The 18,206-nt window shown below is 30.3% G+C and overlaps 1 non-coding gene and 1 pseudogene across 1 annotated transcript; one reads left to right on the forward strand and one right to left on the reverse strand.

Moving 5' to 3' along the window:
• Positions 1-1,976: 1,976 nt before the first annotated feature.
• LOC141591084 (ABC transporter G family member 28-like) lies at positions 1,977-14,226 on the reverse strand (annotated as a pseudogene).
• Positions 14,227-17,384: 3,158 nt separating this feature from the next.
• LOC141593190 (small nucleolar RNA R71) lies at positions 17,385-17,490 on the forward strand. The gene has a single exon (XR_012521294.1). It is a non-coding gene; the product is annotated as a small nucleolar RNA R71 (small nucleolar RNA).
• Positions 17,491-18,206: the final 716 nt, after the last annotated feature.

An 18,206-nucleotide genomic window follows, 5' to 3' on the forward strand; every position in this document is an offset into this window, starting at 1 on the left:
ACTCTCCAGATCGAGAAAACCACTCAAGATATGATCAAATGCAAGTACGACCTGCAAGACACCTTGCATTGAGTGGGAGATTATAATAGGACAAGAGAATTGGTGACGCACACTTGTCTCGAACAAGTGGGAGATTATTGGAGTATGTGTCCTCAACAATAGTGCGATCACATGATTTAAAATCATAATTAAATCTCATATTAAGAATACGTAAGGAATGATTAATTTATATAGTCAACTGATCAACATTAATCAATAATGATTGGCTAACTAGAGTTTGACATTACTGTCGTTTGACAGTGGTGATCAGTTGATCCCTTCAGGTCACACCTATAGGACAATTCCCTTAATAGACAAGATGATTAATTATATGACGATACAAGTTAACCAATTCCTTAAAATTGAACAATTCTTTTGTGAGAGAAAATATTTATATCTTATTGTAATTTGATTAAATAAGATTTATTTTAGTAATTAAAATATTTTATTACTAAAATTGATTATTGTTTATGAAACAATTGAGATAAGAATGAATGGTTAATTATAATTACAATATATTGTGAATTATAATTAAATGACCCATTTTATTTATGTGATCAAGTATCACTAGACAATTTGTTATATGTAATTTAATTAATGTATAAAATAATATTTATTTGATAAATATGCACCAAATTAATTAATAACATGTTACATACTACATGTGACATATTGTGTGACAAGTGACAAATTGACAAAATAAAATGGTAGTCCATTTTATACATAGTGACCGAAAATGGAGGGGTTATGGTGGATTATGGATGATTTATTTTATGATATAAAATGATTACAATTATGCCTATACTACACTAGTCTTACATCTACTATTTCTTGTGAAGAACAAAAGGAAAAGCAAAGACCATGCATTGGCCTTGCTCCCTCACTCCACCCGGCCTCACTGCCCCATAAGAGAATCTTTTGCTCTTATTTTATACTCATTCATTTTTACATGTATTCTCACCTCCTTCTCTCACAACTCTATCTAAAACTTGTTTTAGAAAACATTAGATTGTTCATCCAAAATTCTAATAACAATAAAGGATTACTAGTGTAGTAATAAGGATAATATTATAATCATTTTAAGGATACTAGTATATTAATCTAGTTAGTTAATATATTAGTTTAAGGGATTTGTTTTGGGTGCAATTAAGAGGAGGATCTCAATACTTGGGATTAAGGAGGATCATCCATTACATTTAAGTTCAAGAACAAATAAGGAAGGTGACCTTATTTGTGCCCTTATTTTCGAGCCATATAACAATGTAAGGAACATTGTTTTTCTAATTTAATCACTTATTTAGTTATGCATGCACTAGATCTAATGAACTCACATTAATATGTTAATTAGTTCACCATTAGAAGAGTCTAATATAAGGTTAATGAACCTAACATTTAAGATGCCAGTTACTCTTTAGTAGCACCTCCTCCAAACTTATTTTTCATGATTACTGGTGACGTGTTAAATAAGGAGATATTGTGACATAAGATAAGACACGAAATAAGATAGAGTGTCTAAACTCGTTAAGAAACTTCTATATCTTAGTTCAAGAAAGTGCAAAACAAGAAGCTATGACTATGTAAATGATTTAATTGATGAAACTTTAAATACTCTCTTCGTACCGTTTACTTGTTTATCTTTGATAGCTTCATAAAAAAATTAAAAAGATAAACAAGTGATTTGGACACTTGATGCATGTGCTATGATATGAAATTATGCAAATTAAAATACTCAAAGGATGAGTATGACTAATAGGTGAGAGTATATTGTGTAAATACACAAAAACGATGGAGAATTTTATGAAACTATAATATTTGCACAAAAACGAGAGAAAATTATATGAAACTGTACTGTTTATTTAGATCACGTTCATGGTAAAAATATAGGGTAACTTGGTAAGGAAAAGCCCTATCACAATAAAAGGGCAAAAAACAAGTATTAAATTACTTGTGTCATTTAACTTTTTTATATGGAGTACATGTGTTGTCTTCATTGGCCATGTACGACAATCACATAATTGGTCAAAACGTTTCAAGTGAAATTCGACTTTCTATAACTCAAGTAAACTTTGACAATAGAAGTAACAAAATATCAACAAAGACTATTACCGACCTAGATGTTTTAATAACCTCATGAAAGACTTATACTTTATCTCCTAAACTATGTTAACTTACTTTGACTAAAAATTAAATGTTTGCCTGAGGTAGCTTCAAAATCTTCACAACAATAAAATACTAACGATTTTTAGCATTACTTTTTCTGGAACACAACCATGAAGATGAAAGCTATGATGCGACTAAGTATTCCTGCAAGAATCAAAAAGACTATGCAACGATTCCAATGTTCAAGGCTGTACCCACTTTGCATCAAAGATCCACAACGAGTAATTAGCCATACTCCAAAATACCTACACATTGAGATAAAAAGGACACTATATAGTCATTAAGTCTGCAAAATATATTGATAACGGAGTAAATAATGAATTTAGTATTAAAAACTCATTATTGACACTTTCTTCTTTTATTTTACACATAACTAGGTAATTAAATAAATAACATTTGCTTTATCAAACGTTGTTAAAATATGCAACGTGTATACATAGTCACGTAAAAAGAAATGTAAATTTTACTTATGTAATAATTTCAACAACTTTTTATTTATTGCATATATAAATAGGTATTCATGTACTTTATATTGTGTTTACGATATATATATTACTTTGTTCTACACATATATATTTTGTTAATAAAATTAACATACCTTTTTGCATTTGAAACTACAAAGGCCTCCAAAGCCCACTTCGTGTAAGTATATTTTCCAATTTCGTACATAGTTTTATTATCTTTTTCTTGACTTGCTATAAGAGATAGTACAACAGGTAGAAGCACACACCACTGCAATATAACAAATTACGTATGAAACACACTAATATGTTATGTAATGATTTAAGTTTTATTTAAAACGTAACATAAAATAATATTTAATATAATATTTATAAATGAATAATATGTACAAACACACACACACACACACTCACGCACACACACACACACAAATATTTATGATTAATATGCTTACCAATTGAGCTGGGCCTGTCTCGAGAAAGATAGCTAATGCATAAGCAACCCCAGTCACACAATAAACAAGACAAACTAGAACTGCGTAGTTGGCTTCAAAACTTGATCTAGGGTTGTTGAAAAAATAAAACATAGAGAGATAAACAAGAGGTTTTATAATGGTATTGAAATGATCAATTGTGTCTTTAGCAAGAAAATATGCCAAACTACTCATTCCAGCAGCACTTTCTCTCCAATATTGTAATCTATCAAGCGTAAAAGATCTCAAAGCTGCAATCTTGCATAAAAGAGCTGCAATAATAAAATATGAAAATCAAAATGTCAAATTATTACATATAGCCTAAATGAAACGGTTAACAAAAAAAAATTAATTGCATTATGTTGGTGATGGTGGTGTGATGGTAGTGGTCGCGGACTCGCGTTGCTAGAGATATTGTTATTTTCATTATTATTTTTATTATCGTCATCATCATCATTATTACTACTACTCTTACTACTGCTTTTACTACTACTATTACTGTTAATTATATAATAGTTCATTATTTGTATACACGAAAAAATCAAGTTTTATCTTATCAACCTAATGTTAAGACATTTTAATTCATGTGATAATCTTTTTAACATTTTTTCGGTCTACGTATTTGAAAATGTTGAATAATATTTGAATTTATTTCATGGAAACTAATTAATCCTATTATTTTCATTTTAATAAAAAAAATGACGAGTATTACAATTGATATGAGATCTAAATCCATGTTAATGTCTATCATTTAACAATAGTATCAGCCTTATAATTAAATATATAAATACAATTTTCTTTTAAGTCAAAGTTAAAACAAGTTACTTTATAAGTTATGTATTTTAGAATAAAAATAAATTACTTACATACTGCAATTACTGTGTAATTGTATCCAAGCGCCCCAAAAGTTTCATCGTTCACTTTAGCAAGAGTGCCTAAGCAAGCTCCAGCAAGTAGTAATATTAAATAATCAACTGCTTGTATTTTAGCTTCACGCAACCTTTGTTTTCCAACTCTGTAGGGAAATAATATTATTTTTTCAGTCATTACATACAAAGTAAATTGTAACATAAAATAAACCTTTGAAAATGTGTAAATGATGATATACTTAAAGTTTTATTGATACACTCTAGTAATATAAGTACCATTTACAATTTTCATTCACATTAATTTTATTTCTAATTAATCAAGTTCATGATTTTTAATTTTATTGATGACATTTGATATAATCTATAATAACTTATACCTTCCAAGAAAGTATCTATACTGTAGCAATATTCCAGGTGTTGTTCGATTTGACAAGTCTTTTTCTCTTAAAAAATTGTGCATGAGATTATCTCGCTTTAATACAAGGGCGCACGTCAATTCTTGCCAAACATCTCCTACAAAGGATTTATCTGGACGCTTATCGTTACTAGGTCTTGAAGAACCGTCAGGAGATGTAGAAATTTCATCACAAAGATATAACATATCCGGGGGTACGGATACCCATTATGAAGCATCCATCTTACTGGAAGTTGTTCACGAGTGACATTGGAACCTGATTTGATTATCCCTTCTAAAATATCAATATAATGATCGGGAGGAGTCACTCTCTCCGGTACAATGATTCCAAGACCTGAAAAATACTCTTCAACTTTTTTTGCCGAACCATGATACACTGTAAGACCTCCCTTTGCAAGTAAAATGAAATCATCGAACATTTTGAACAATGCGTAACTGTCCAGACATTTAATACATTGGTAAACAAGTTGATGATAATTATTTTAATTGAATGCAACATAAAATGTTATACTATGTATGAACGAATAGTCCATATTATACCATAAATAATTATTTAGTACCAATGTAAAATTATGCATTATTCAAACTTATTCATTTACACATTCTTTAATCACCCACATAACTTTGTTTGAAGAATAATACTCTTTATAACTCTCATATATATGCATGCAATAAATAAGATAGATTTTATAGATGCTTTAGCTATTCAAGTGTCAAATTTTTCATCATTTCATTTTCCATTTAACTTACCCCCTTATATTGTGTAAATAATTAGTTTCATAGCAAAAAAAATTGATTTTCATCACAAATTATTCAAAATTATCCCCTAAACTTAAAAAGAAATATTTTTTTTGTCGTTAAGCTATTTATTAAGAGTAGTTTGATAAAACTCATTACTTAAGATCGTTATTCTATTTTATTAGCAAAATACATGATAATAAAGTATTAATATAACTCTTATGTTTAAGAATATACGGAGTAATAAATCCTAATTAATAGATTATACAACCAGATGTAGTACAACTGACGTTGTAAAATCTGACTTTATATTAAATTTATAGAATTTGAGTTTTAAATTAAATTTTTCAAGTTTTGTTGTCAAGAATTTGAGCTATATCATAAAGTTTTCGAACTCAATCACTAAAGCATAAAAAAATAACTTTAAGAAAGGTAAAAAAAAGTACACATAAATTCAGTTAGATATATGTTGATTGCATAATGCTAATATACCGCTTGTTGTAGGATAGTATTTGTGAATAAATTCTAAGACAATTTTTCCTTACGAAAAATTCACGTGGTACCTTCGAACTGTGCCATTTTGCACGTAGTACCCAACTTTTTAAGTTTGTGCAATGATATCCTTGATAATTGATTTTCAAGCACAAGGTGCACTTTTTATCGTTCTTAAAATTTTCAATTTAGCACAAATCACAGACTAGATATCAAAATTGACTAATTGTTTTTTCAAATTGATTACCTCTTCGAGATCTATAAATTGATAAAACGAAAATGGTCATTCGGAAATTTAATATTGAAGATATGGTTAATATGAGATTTCCGTTAAAACAAACCCTTTAAAATATTAGTCGACAATTTTTTTTCTCAAATTGTAGATTATAACGAGATAATCATTTTAGAAAAAAAAATTGGCCGAATTTGAATTCCGGTCTAGGAGTTATGCTCAATTGAGTTTTTTAATAGCGACAAAAGGGTATGTTATGCATGAAAATCAAACATAGGGGACATAATGTACATAAACTTAAAATATTGGGTATCATGTACAAAGTGTTAAAGTTAGGGGTACCATCCGTTTTCCTTATTAAGAGTTATTTTAACAAGTTTGATACATTTACGGAGTACATTGTTAGTATCACAAACAAAAAGAGCAATCATATTTTTATTTTTCAGAAAAAGAACAATATTTTTCTAATATATATCGACATTAGACAAGTACAAAAAACTTAAATAGAAAAAGGTGTAAATAACAATTGTTTGTTACCTTGGTTGGTGAATAACCATGGATATATTTACACCTTCAAGTGCTTCACGTCGAAGTGCTCTAAGTAGCAAAAGCGATGATGAACTATCTAACCCGGAGGTTGGTTCATCTAAAATTAATAATGATGGTTCCATAACCATTTCTAGCCCTACATTAACACGTTTTCTTTGGCCTCCCGAGATTCCACGTTTTTCAATAGTTCCAACCATGGAATCTCGTATTGCTTGTAATCCCAAGGCTTCAATTACTCTTTCTATGATAAGAACTTTATCTGGCTTGGAGAGGTCATAAGGTAGCCTGTAGGTTAATGTTTTTAAAATAATTATAAATTTAACCATACAAAACTTAAGCAAATATAAAATGCAATAATCTCATGATCACATCCCTTAAGAATCAACATGTTATATGAGATTTCCTAGAAGAATGTAATTTAAATGCAAAAATTGCTTGAAAATCGTTTGAAATTTTCTATATATACTTTGAACCTATATATTTATATGGGTTATGCATTCATCACACTAACCTATAAATTTATTCATCTTACAATCATTAGGCAAAGTACCAAACTGATAAAGTACTTATTATTTTTGCCAAATAGTTTAAGTTACTCGCCAACATATTAAAAAAATCAAATTATGACGTAAGTTTATATTTATAATTCATATAGTTGGTGAAAATCATGATTTTTTCGATGTAGATTAAAACTCCTCAAATGTCATGAATCAACACTACCTTAATGATTCCACATTTTTCTTATTTGCGTATCTCACTCATAAATATCCCTTAGTATATGAAAAATAACTGTATATAAAAACCAATATTAACCTACTCACACTTATCTACAATATGACCCATTTCCCGTTACCTAAAATAGTCGTCTCAAACACATTAACGTTAATCAAACACATCCTACTTTAATAAAATTTGACTAGAATGAGTAGCCCTTGATCATCCTTAGCTAGAAATTAAATTCTATTAATCTACCCTAATTCACCGTAAACTATCACCATTGCTAAATATAACACATTGTTGATCACTTTAGACTAACTTTTTGACGACAACCATTTGCAAACAAAATAATATCATCGATCTCTTTAACACACTAGTTATTCTCATCATCCTTATTTACAAACTATGATAGAGCAAACACTTCTATACACTTCGACAAAGAACAACAAACGTGCACACATACACATATTCCGCTTATTTTTGAATGATTCACTAAGTTGTGGTTTTGGATTTGACATGTAATTAAAAATTCGAGGTTTATATAGGAAATGCTACATATGAGGATTGATATGGAAGTACGGTTTTAGATTATTGACAGCCTTGCTCGTGATTAGCAATGTTATAAATGAACTTATCATTATATATAGGTGTATGTTCTCAAATATACTTTCATAACTCGCCAAATTAGTCTTTAAGCAAATATGATTGTATTAGTTTCAAGATATTACTTACCTGCATCGTGCACTGAACCTTAAATTTTCTTCAACAGTCAGATTTCCATGTACTATATCATCTTGAGGCACAAATCCAATAATTTTCTTATAAGAATGAATAGAATCATTCTTTCCATTAATAAGAATTTGTCCAGTAACATGACACCCGGGTGCCTTGCCCGTTACGGCAGAAAGAAAAGTAGTTTTTCCAGCTCCGGATGGCCCCATAACAGCCGATACACGACCAGGCATAAGTTTACCGGAAATACAACGTAGTAAATGTTTATTCTTCCCTTTTAAAGTGAGTGTTAAGTCTTTAAAAGCTACCTCTAAAAGAGGTCTTTTACGAACTTCAGTATCGGTTGCCATAGAGATTATTCCAGAAAATGTCAAATTCTTATTTTGTTGTTCCATAGCCTTTTCTTTCTCAAGTTGCCCGTAAGCATACTTAAATATCTGGCTCCGAGTATGCAATTCTTTGGCCTTAAAATTTTTCTTTATATTTTTGTCCCCTATCTCTACATTGAAACCTTCGTTACTTTCAGGATCATCCTCGATGTCTTGCATCATTTTTGTTAGATTGCTTGGTTCTTTCTTCTTTGACTTTGAATCCGTGGAGGATGATGTTTGCGAAGCATTCAAATTGGTACTTGAACCACTTTGTCATTATTGTTGCTTGATTTAAAAAGCCCAAACCCTTTATGTGTCTCTTGTTTAAGTGTCTTTGTCTTAGAGAAAGTACGTGATAACTGTTGTTGAAGTCCTATGGCACGCTTTCGAGCGTTATCTTTTGCCGATTTCCATCTTTCTCGAGCTTGTGCGAGTCTCCTTGCGCTTCGACGCTCGTTCTCTAGATCTCGCTAATCGTTTTTCTCGAGTTGTTAACACTTGATCAGAGCAATTGTAAACAAGAAGTAGACTTATACTTAATATAGCCTGCATGTGTAATTATGTTTGGCTCAAAACATTGATTTCAATCACATGGAGAGTAAGATCACTTAATGATTATAATAAATAGATCAATATGAATGATAATCCATATCAATCAATGTTTAGGCTCCACTTTGTCTTTCTAATGGAGAAAGTATCGTCGATGTTGTAACAAATCATATGTCATTTTATATTAATTAAAAGTTCCAATGAATTAAGTTCTCTTTTAGTTATTTTCTTCTAAATTTTAAAATCCTTTAAATGCAACAGTCTTTAATTTCATAATCATAATGAAAAGTGGTTTAAAAACTATGTAGATATTGATCATAAAATCTTATTTTGTAGTGTTTCTTATCACTACAGTAAATTAAGTTTTTCTAGCTAACCAAAGGGTAACATATTTGTCATCTGATAATAAAGAGTTTAAAATACATAGATAGTATATGAAAAATTGATAAACTCTCGTATCGTAAAACCGATAAAAAATAGATGTAATATCATAATAACATGAGTACATACCATTGTATAAATGTAATTGAAAGAATAATTACCATAATTAGGATGCCATAAGCATGGATGTTTTGATTTGTGGCTTTTGGATTGCAACTCGCTAATTTGAAGCATGCTACAAAAAATTAGGAAAAAAAAAATTTGAATGCTGGCACACCATGTTCATATACATTAACATGATTGTCCGGGGATCTTATCATAGAAAATGACACTAAAATAAAAAACAAATACCAAATTCTCCAAACTTCAAGGTTTTCTGAAGGGGCTTTCCCCTTTAGATACCTTGGAATATCTTTAAATACGTCTAGAAATACATTAGACATGTATGACCTTTTGATCAACAAGCTGAAGAATAATGTTCAGCATTGGGCTACCAAATTCCTTTCTTTTGCTGGTAAAGCTCAGTTGCTTATATCTATAGTGTTTGGGCTTGAATCATTTTGGTGTGCCAATGTTTTGCTGCCTAAAAACAATTCTATAAATGCTAAACAAAATGAGCAAAGATTCCTTCTGGGAAATTGGGGAAGACCAGAGGAAATGGGTTCAGAAATATTGAGATAACATTTGTTCACCATGGCTGGAGGGGGTTTTGATGTGAAGGAGTTGGTATCTTGTAACAAAGAAGTTCTGAAAAATTGAATTTGGATACTTGAAACTAAGTAACAAGGTTTATGTTTCTCATGGAACAAGGTCTACCATTTCTCTTCCACTAATTTTTGGGATGTCATATACAAAGCTAAATATGCATAGAATTTCAGGAGTATTATAGTTTTTAAGGATGAGATACTCAATAGACCAGGAGCACGGGATAGCGCTTCACCCTTACTGAAATAATGGATATCCATGGGCAAATTCTGTGTTTCAGCTGCTTATGTTTGGTTTCGTACCTCCAAGTCAATCCTTTATTGGGCAAAAGCTCTCAAACATCAAAATATTATTCCAAGTCATGGGTTTATCACTACTTTGGCTGTCTAATAGAAACTAGCAACTGTTGATACTCTTATCAACAACGGGATGTATCATGTTAATAGGTATGTTCTCAATCAAAAGGACAATTAATCTCATCAACGCCTATTCTTCCAATGCCCTTATGTGAAAAAAGTTTGGAATGAGGTCTTAAGGGGGCTTGACTTGACAGCCAAAAGTGATACTTGTGAGCAGGAATTGACCTAGAACACTCAAAGGGGTAATAGAAGCCACTGTAAAGAAGCAGCATTGCTGCCACTGCCTATCACATATGGCATGAGAGGAATTAAAGAATCTTTAGAGTGGTTGAACGATCTCCTACTCAAGTTTTGTACAAGCTGAAATTGGTAGTTAGCTGCAGAATGCTTAGTAAAGAAAGGAACAATCTATATGATGTCATAATGTGTAGTCTAAGTTGGGCTTAAAGATAGATAAGCATTTAGGGAATACTCTTTTTATGAATTTCTCTTGTACCCTTTTTATTTTTTTTACCCCATAGTGGATGAATAAAAGGATCATAAACTTCTTGCAAAAAAAAAAAGTATTTTAACCAAGTGTAAAGAAAAAATAAACTTACTTTGTTCAATAGTAGAACCCTTCCTACAATAATGTCTGCATTTTTGGAGAGTCATAAATATTAAACAATCTCATTACATTTTGACTTATGGAAATGAAGAAGACTATTGCATGAAAGAATATAAAAATAATTACATCTTTCGTAATTATGAAATGAATAATGAGATTTTGTCACCTAAGTGCATATTCTTATGTCTATTTTTCATATTATTATATAAATATTATAAATAGGATCAAAAATTTAATATGCATGTCTAGGTGTAATCTCATTTTCTTTTCATATTAATGATTTTTTAGCTAATAATTATAAATTTATGTAGTTAATTAATTTGAACAAGTAGAATACCCAACACTACAAGAAATCTTTTGAGTTGTAGATGGACAAAATGTTCCTGGTGAGCAAAACAGTTCCTCGCTAGTGACAACATCTGACCACATATCGGCTGCACCACAAGTGTGGTTAGGCTTTTCAGGTGGTATTTGATATGTGTACCTGCAAATAATATTTTGTACTAATATATATATATATATCCCACGTAAAAAAAATAAATTTTGAAAAATAAATCAATAACGATGCTCTCTTTTACTTACGGTTCACATGTGCCCGTGGTTTTATTTAGCGTTGCTTCTGGGCAGTAAGCACCTAATGGACAAGCTACATCATATGAACGAGAAATTAGCCCGATTCTTGAAAAGTAGTAGATAAATAATTATAAAATTATACAAATTGCCCTTTATTGTATTAGTTTGGAGCTTATTTCAACTTGTTGCTCGAAAGTTTGATATAATATTGTTTAGGTAACAACAGAATTTCACAACTTTTCGATTTAGTGTACTATATTCATATTCCCCTGATAACCTACTAAATAACATGATCAAATTTTCATCAAAAATATTTAGTCTAATAATTTAAACAAACTAATTAAAATATAACAATTACTCTTATAGAAATTTGCAAAAAGTTATTTTATCGACTATAAAATATATAGTAAAATATATTAATTTCACGATTATAAAATTTAAAACGTTCAAATATAATGTTATCAAAAAGAAATTGCTAATTTCCAGAGGGCAGTGTGCGAAGTTAAATAAGCTTTGACGTTATGTTATTTTTAATAAAATATAATAATATAGAAATATTTAAGTAACTCTGATCTTGTATCATTCTCTACTTTATTAGTAATTTTATTTTTGATTAATTTTTCTTAAAAAGAAACTTACGCATCATGCATGTGATACCCTTAGGGCAAAAAAATCCTGCACAACAAGGTTGGCAATCTTCAGTTCTTTCAGGAAGATCCACGCTATTTTTCATATCCACTTTACGATCTTTTCCGGCACTACATGCCCATCCAGGCTCACATCCATCAATCCATGAGCTTAAGTTACAATTCTTGTTTGGTTTCAGATAACTAGAACTTTTTCTGCTTCCATCTAATAAACTAATCATATATATTTTAGCCTCAGCAGCTGTACATACTCGTTTAGGAACATCTGTAATTCGCAATGAAAATTGTTCAACATTAGGAAGTCATGATGTATACCATGAGTTTATTAAATTCATCCATCGTGCACAAATTAAAAAGATTTAATTTAAAATATTCAAAGTTTACTTAATTAGAAATCATTTTATCCTATAGCCATCTAAGCTATAAAATATATGTTGACATATATTTAATATTTGAATTTTCAAACATTAAAGAAAGATTTTATGTAGAATACATGTGTCACCTAATTAAAACTATCACATTTTAATTTAGGCCTTGTTTGGTTTTCATATAGGAGTTAATTTCCCATGATTTTACAAAACATGTGAATTGCTCAGAACTTGTTAGGTTGGCTTCCGGGAGTTGGATTCATACGGAAGTTTTCAATTACTTGGGGGGGGGGGGGGGGTATAGGTAATTAAACTCCTCCATAATGGAGGAATTGAGAACTCCTAAGAAAATGTAATTCACGTAATTTTGGGCAAACAAACAACATTTATTTTATCAATTCACGTGAATTTCCAGTTCACCTACTTTTGATGGGGCAACCAAACGACACCTTACTGTTGTGATTTTTTAATGATATAATAAGGGTTTTTCATCAGATGGAAGAAGATAGTTATATAAAATTATTTTATGGTTTGGATAACATTATAATGTCTCATCCTAATGGTCATTGATTTATGAAAATAGGACAATACCAACAATAGTATCTATCATTGCTATATAATTGGGAGTTAACATTTTTTTTACCAAATTTGAGTATCATAATTGTGTAGCACATGTATTAAAATTTTCAATTTTTTCGTGGTCCATGTAATTCTTTTGAGAGGTTAGTTCTCGTGCATATAATAGTAGCATGTTACATGACATAAATATGAATTAAGGTATTTATTAACTATTGAGCATGTTTGATTATCATGATTGTACGTGTATTATAATGAACATGTGGATTAAGATTGTGGTAAAGGAGAATGAGTAAATATATATTCTTTCTACTTTTGTTATACCTTAATGATAAATATATATGTTAAATAGAGTGACAATATATATATATATATATATATATATATATATATATATATATATATATATATATATATATATATATATATATATATATATATATCAAACTACCTATTAAATAGAGAGGATTATAGAGTTACTATAATTTAAAATGCTAGCATATTATTCAAATATAAGAATACCTTTTAGTTTTTCCATGCAAATTGTTAAGAAATCAAGGTCATTTCCAAAATCAAAAGCTGAATCCCAATCATATTTCCTAAAAAAAGTAAGATAAAATTATCAAGTTCCACAATGATTCTATTTTAGAAAATAATACAAATGCTATACAATATATTCTACATTTTGGATTACATACACATCTTGAATGCAAAAGTCCAAGTGTTTTTTTATATCTGGCTCAAAGACGTGACTTATATTTGAAAGTTGGGCGTACAAAACTTGTGCGACAACTCGAAGTGCAGCGGGACTTTGTGGCTGACTATTTAATTCTTGTTCTTCATCTTGTGCATAAACATTTGTTATCGAAGATAAACCAAATATAATAATTATTAAAAGAATTATTTGCAAGAAAAAAATTGGATTTATCTTTGCCTCCCTCATTTTTCACCCTCTTTTACAAATCACTCCATTAATCTTCTAAAAAAATATTTTGCATTAAAAAGATTTGTAGGGAAGTATAATATTGCATAAGAATCAATAGTAAAAAAAAATATATGCTAGAAAAAAATATATCAAGATTTTTGATGTAGATGACAATTGAATTAATGATGATTATAGGAGGACATTGGATTAAATATGCTATAATAACATCTCTTTTTCTTTATTTCTCTTTTTTTTTTTCTCACCCTGATTTCCTACCCTATCTATCTAGGTTAGATATGAATTTCTAACTTTTAGAATTGTGAATCATTAGAAACCGATGAATGCCTATATTTAAGGATGCTATATAGGGACAAGTAGTATATTCTTAGTGATGTATACAAATGGTGATTATATAGTGTGTATATATATAATCCATTCAAAACCTTAAAACCGTCGAACAAAACATATTTTTATATCTATTTCGGAATTGAAAATAACAAGTAACAAAATTGACAAACATTACAAATTTTTTTAGTTAGTTAATATTTAATTAATAGGTTAAAGATATATGTGAAATTAAAAATGAAGGTGAAAGAATATAGTCTTATACTCTACTATGCTACAATTAAATATAAAAAGTTAAAATTAATGTTATTACTGATTATATTAATAACAAACTCCTAAATGAGAACGTAACATATTATAGGGTCGCATTAACTAATAACATATTCTTTGTTAATGTGAATAAAGCATTTGCTAAGATTCATAAGACTGAAATTCAGAAGTACATAGTCGATTATGATCGTTTTGTAGACTTGGAGTATAATGTAATGGTAGCATCTTCGAAATTCGCTAATTCTTCTAATCAACCATGATATTTAACTTCAGATATCCTCAATTTTCTTGGCAGTTACAAATGAACAAGGAAAATAAACCTAGTGGTAGAGGTGGATCTTCTTCAGTAAGAGGGAAGTTTATTGCGAATGTTGAAGCAATATCTTTTTTTGAAAATGATACTTTATGTGAGATAAAAAGGAAAGAACGCATATCAGTACCTGAAAAGATGTTAGATCCCTCTTTTGTCAAGTTGTGACAAATGAACCGTCTAAATCGCATGCTCAGAAAAAAGAATTTGTAAATCCATATATTTGGAAGCAATTTTGCAGGTAGGACACTATATTCTACAATAGTTAATGATGGTTTTACATCCCATATGGACAATGAACTATGAAGCCTTAGATCATATGGCTTATGATCTGATACATTCTAAGTGTTATAGTTCTTGCCTAAGCTTATTACAATTTCTTTTTTTGATGAATATATCAAATTAGTGAAATATATTGAGAACGTTGAGATACGTGGTAAAATCATCTTGAGAAATATACCATATCTTCCTAATTTTAAGTATAATTTATCATCTTTAGGAAAATTGTAAGACCAGGCATGCTGCTCTGGATGGATGAATGCAAGTTTATATCATTTAGATACTAGTAACTCTTTACCAGTTGTAATAACTAACTGTACTAGGACTCCGCTTTCTGTTAGAGTGAGCATTGCTGATGTAGCATTGTTTCATAGTAGATTTTGGCATACTTCAATGAGAACACTAAAACATGTATTGCCAGGTTCTACGGTTAATAAACTTGTTTTTTTTTTTAATTGTAATACTTGCATTCTTGTCAAGCATCATAAATTTTCATTTCCAATTAGTGATTCTATAACATCACATATTTTCGTGTTAACCCATGTGGATTTTCAGGGACTTTACAGAGTCAAGACACTTAACTTAGCATTTTACTTCTTTACAAGTGTTGATTTTAGTAGAATAACTTGGACTATCTTTATTAAAGATAATGCTTCTTTTTTTCAAGCACTTAGACATTTTATAGCTTATGTCAAGAATCGACTTAACACTGATATTAGGACTCATAAAACTGACAATGGGAGCGAATTCATTCGAATATAGTGTGCAACAACTGTTTCTCAAATGGTATTGTTCATCAAAGGTATATCCGTGGAAATCCTCAATGAAATGGAAAAGTTGTGAAAAAATTTCAACATCTACTTAAAACTGCCAAGGAATTAAAGACTCCAGCACATTTGCCTAAGAATTATAGGGATCGAGAAACGATGTTAGCAGCTGTTGATTGTATCAATTTGATGCTTACTTCTACTTTGAAATGGAAAACACCCTTATGAGATCTTATTTGGTCTACCTCCTTCTTATGAGCATTATAACCATCGGTTTTATTTTTTATGCAGACATTAACAATGGTGATAAGTTTGAGGAATAAAGCCAATAGATGTCTGATGCTGAGTTATCGTCTCGGCAAAAGGGCTACTAGTTGTATGTCCTTAACTCTCATAAACTCTTTTTAAGTAGGAATGTGTTTTTTAAAGGATAATGTGTTTCTTTTTTATCTAAATTACAAGGCTCCTATGTTTCTATAGTTATGAACCAAAATATATCTCTAAAGCTTACACTTGTGCAAACTATATAAGAGCTCTCACAGGACATTTTGTTGTTTCTGATATTCTAACTTCATTTATATTTCATTAGATAATAATCAGTTTTCTCAACTTGGATTTAATATTCCTCATTATACATCTAATATTGGGATCCCCTCAATATAATTGATACTTAGAAGACGGTAATAAGGTGCCAAACACTAGCAACACTTTTATGGTTCTTGTAAGAAGATCTCAAAGAACAAGGCAGCTTTATACAAAACTGAAGGGTTATATTTATAAAGGTCTACCTTCATTGTTATTCATTAATATACAACATCTAATTTTTTGTACCAATGCCATTCCTTTTACTAATTTCTATATTGTATGTTTGACTCAAGCCATAGATTTAAATGGCCATTCCACTGGCATACCAACAATCACTTGTGTATATTTTGCCATTGTATGAGCCTTCAACTTATTCTTAGATTGAGACTGATCCAAAATGGCAAGAAGCTATGGATAAAGAGCTCATAACGCATGATCAAAATTTCACTTGGGAGTTGACAACTCTTCCTTAGGAATGAATGACATTGGACCTAAATAGGTTTTCAGTATCTATAAGCATACTTTTAGCCCCGTGGCTAAGCTAATTATTGTGAGAATTGTCATAGCTCTTGAAACAACTCGAGATTGGAATTTTTATCACCAGGATATAAACAATGTTTTTCTCCATGATTTTTGGAGAAAGAAGTTTATATGTACATGCCAGAATGGTTTACAAAAGGAAATAAGGATGGTATTTTGTTTGGTTAATATATTCGTGTATGGGCTTAAACAAGCCTCAATACAATGAAATGTTGAATTATCCAAAATCCTTCTCAAACATGGTTTTATTCAATCAAAATTTGATTATTCCTTATTTGATATTTCTCAGATACTTTCACATTGATTGTTACAGTTCATTTCAAAATTGTTGGACAAGAAACCATTGACTTATACCATGATGAAGGCAAGATCTACATATTGCCTTGAATTTTTCTAATGCTTCATACAAGTACTCTTCATCTCTTTGTTTAAATCCCATGAGTTAGGCTTTGGTCTCTTAGAATATTTGTCATCTTCGAAGGGTAAAAATTTTGGTATAAAGCCAAGAAAATCTTTTTCCACGAATTAATACCAAGTATTGCTCTAATTAGGCTCTTGACCCATTGTTTGGCCGGCCACCCCTGTCAAACAAAATATGAACAATGCCAACGTATTTGGTCTTGAGTTACTCTCGTTTAACAGATCACATCGCAATAATCGCAAAATGTTGCTTTGTGTTGGTGGAGATTCTCGCTTGGCATCCCCAAAAATTGACTCCTTTGAACCAATTATATGAAAGCGGTCTTACCAATAAAGTTCCCGGTCAAGTTCACTGGTGTAGGATACCCGTTTGGTAAAGTATCCTCGGTAGGAATGGGGTATGATGAAAATTTAGGCATTTTCGATAGATTAGATGGAACTGAGTTATAGACAGGATTAGTTTCAATTCTTTGTTTTGTAGAAGCGTTTACAAACTCAACACTATCCACTTCTCCAATCCCCACATCAACTAAGTTATCAACCCAAATGAACTAGGCCCCTTTGTTGTCCATGTAGAGCCTCTTTCAACTACCTAAACGTTTTTCTTATACTTCTCAAGGCCCTCTCGATCTATTGATCTATAGGTACTTGTTCTTTGCGAGAAGATAACCTAGGCATACAATGAAACAACTAGAAAACGATTAGTACTACCTTAAGGAACTAGGTTTCCCAAGGAAGAAAAGGCAAAACTA

The sequence above is a fragment of the Silene latifolia genome, chromosome 7 (genome assembly GCF_048544455.1).
Source record: "Silene latifolia isolate original U9 population chromosome 7, ASM4854445v1, whole genome shotgun sequence".
Taxonomy (NCBI): Eukaryota; Viridiplantae; Streptophyta; class Magnoliopsida; order Caryophyllales; family Caryophyllaceae; genus Silene; species Silene latifolia.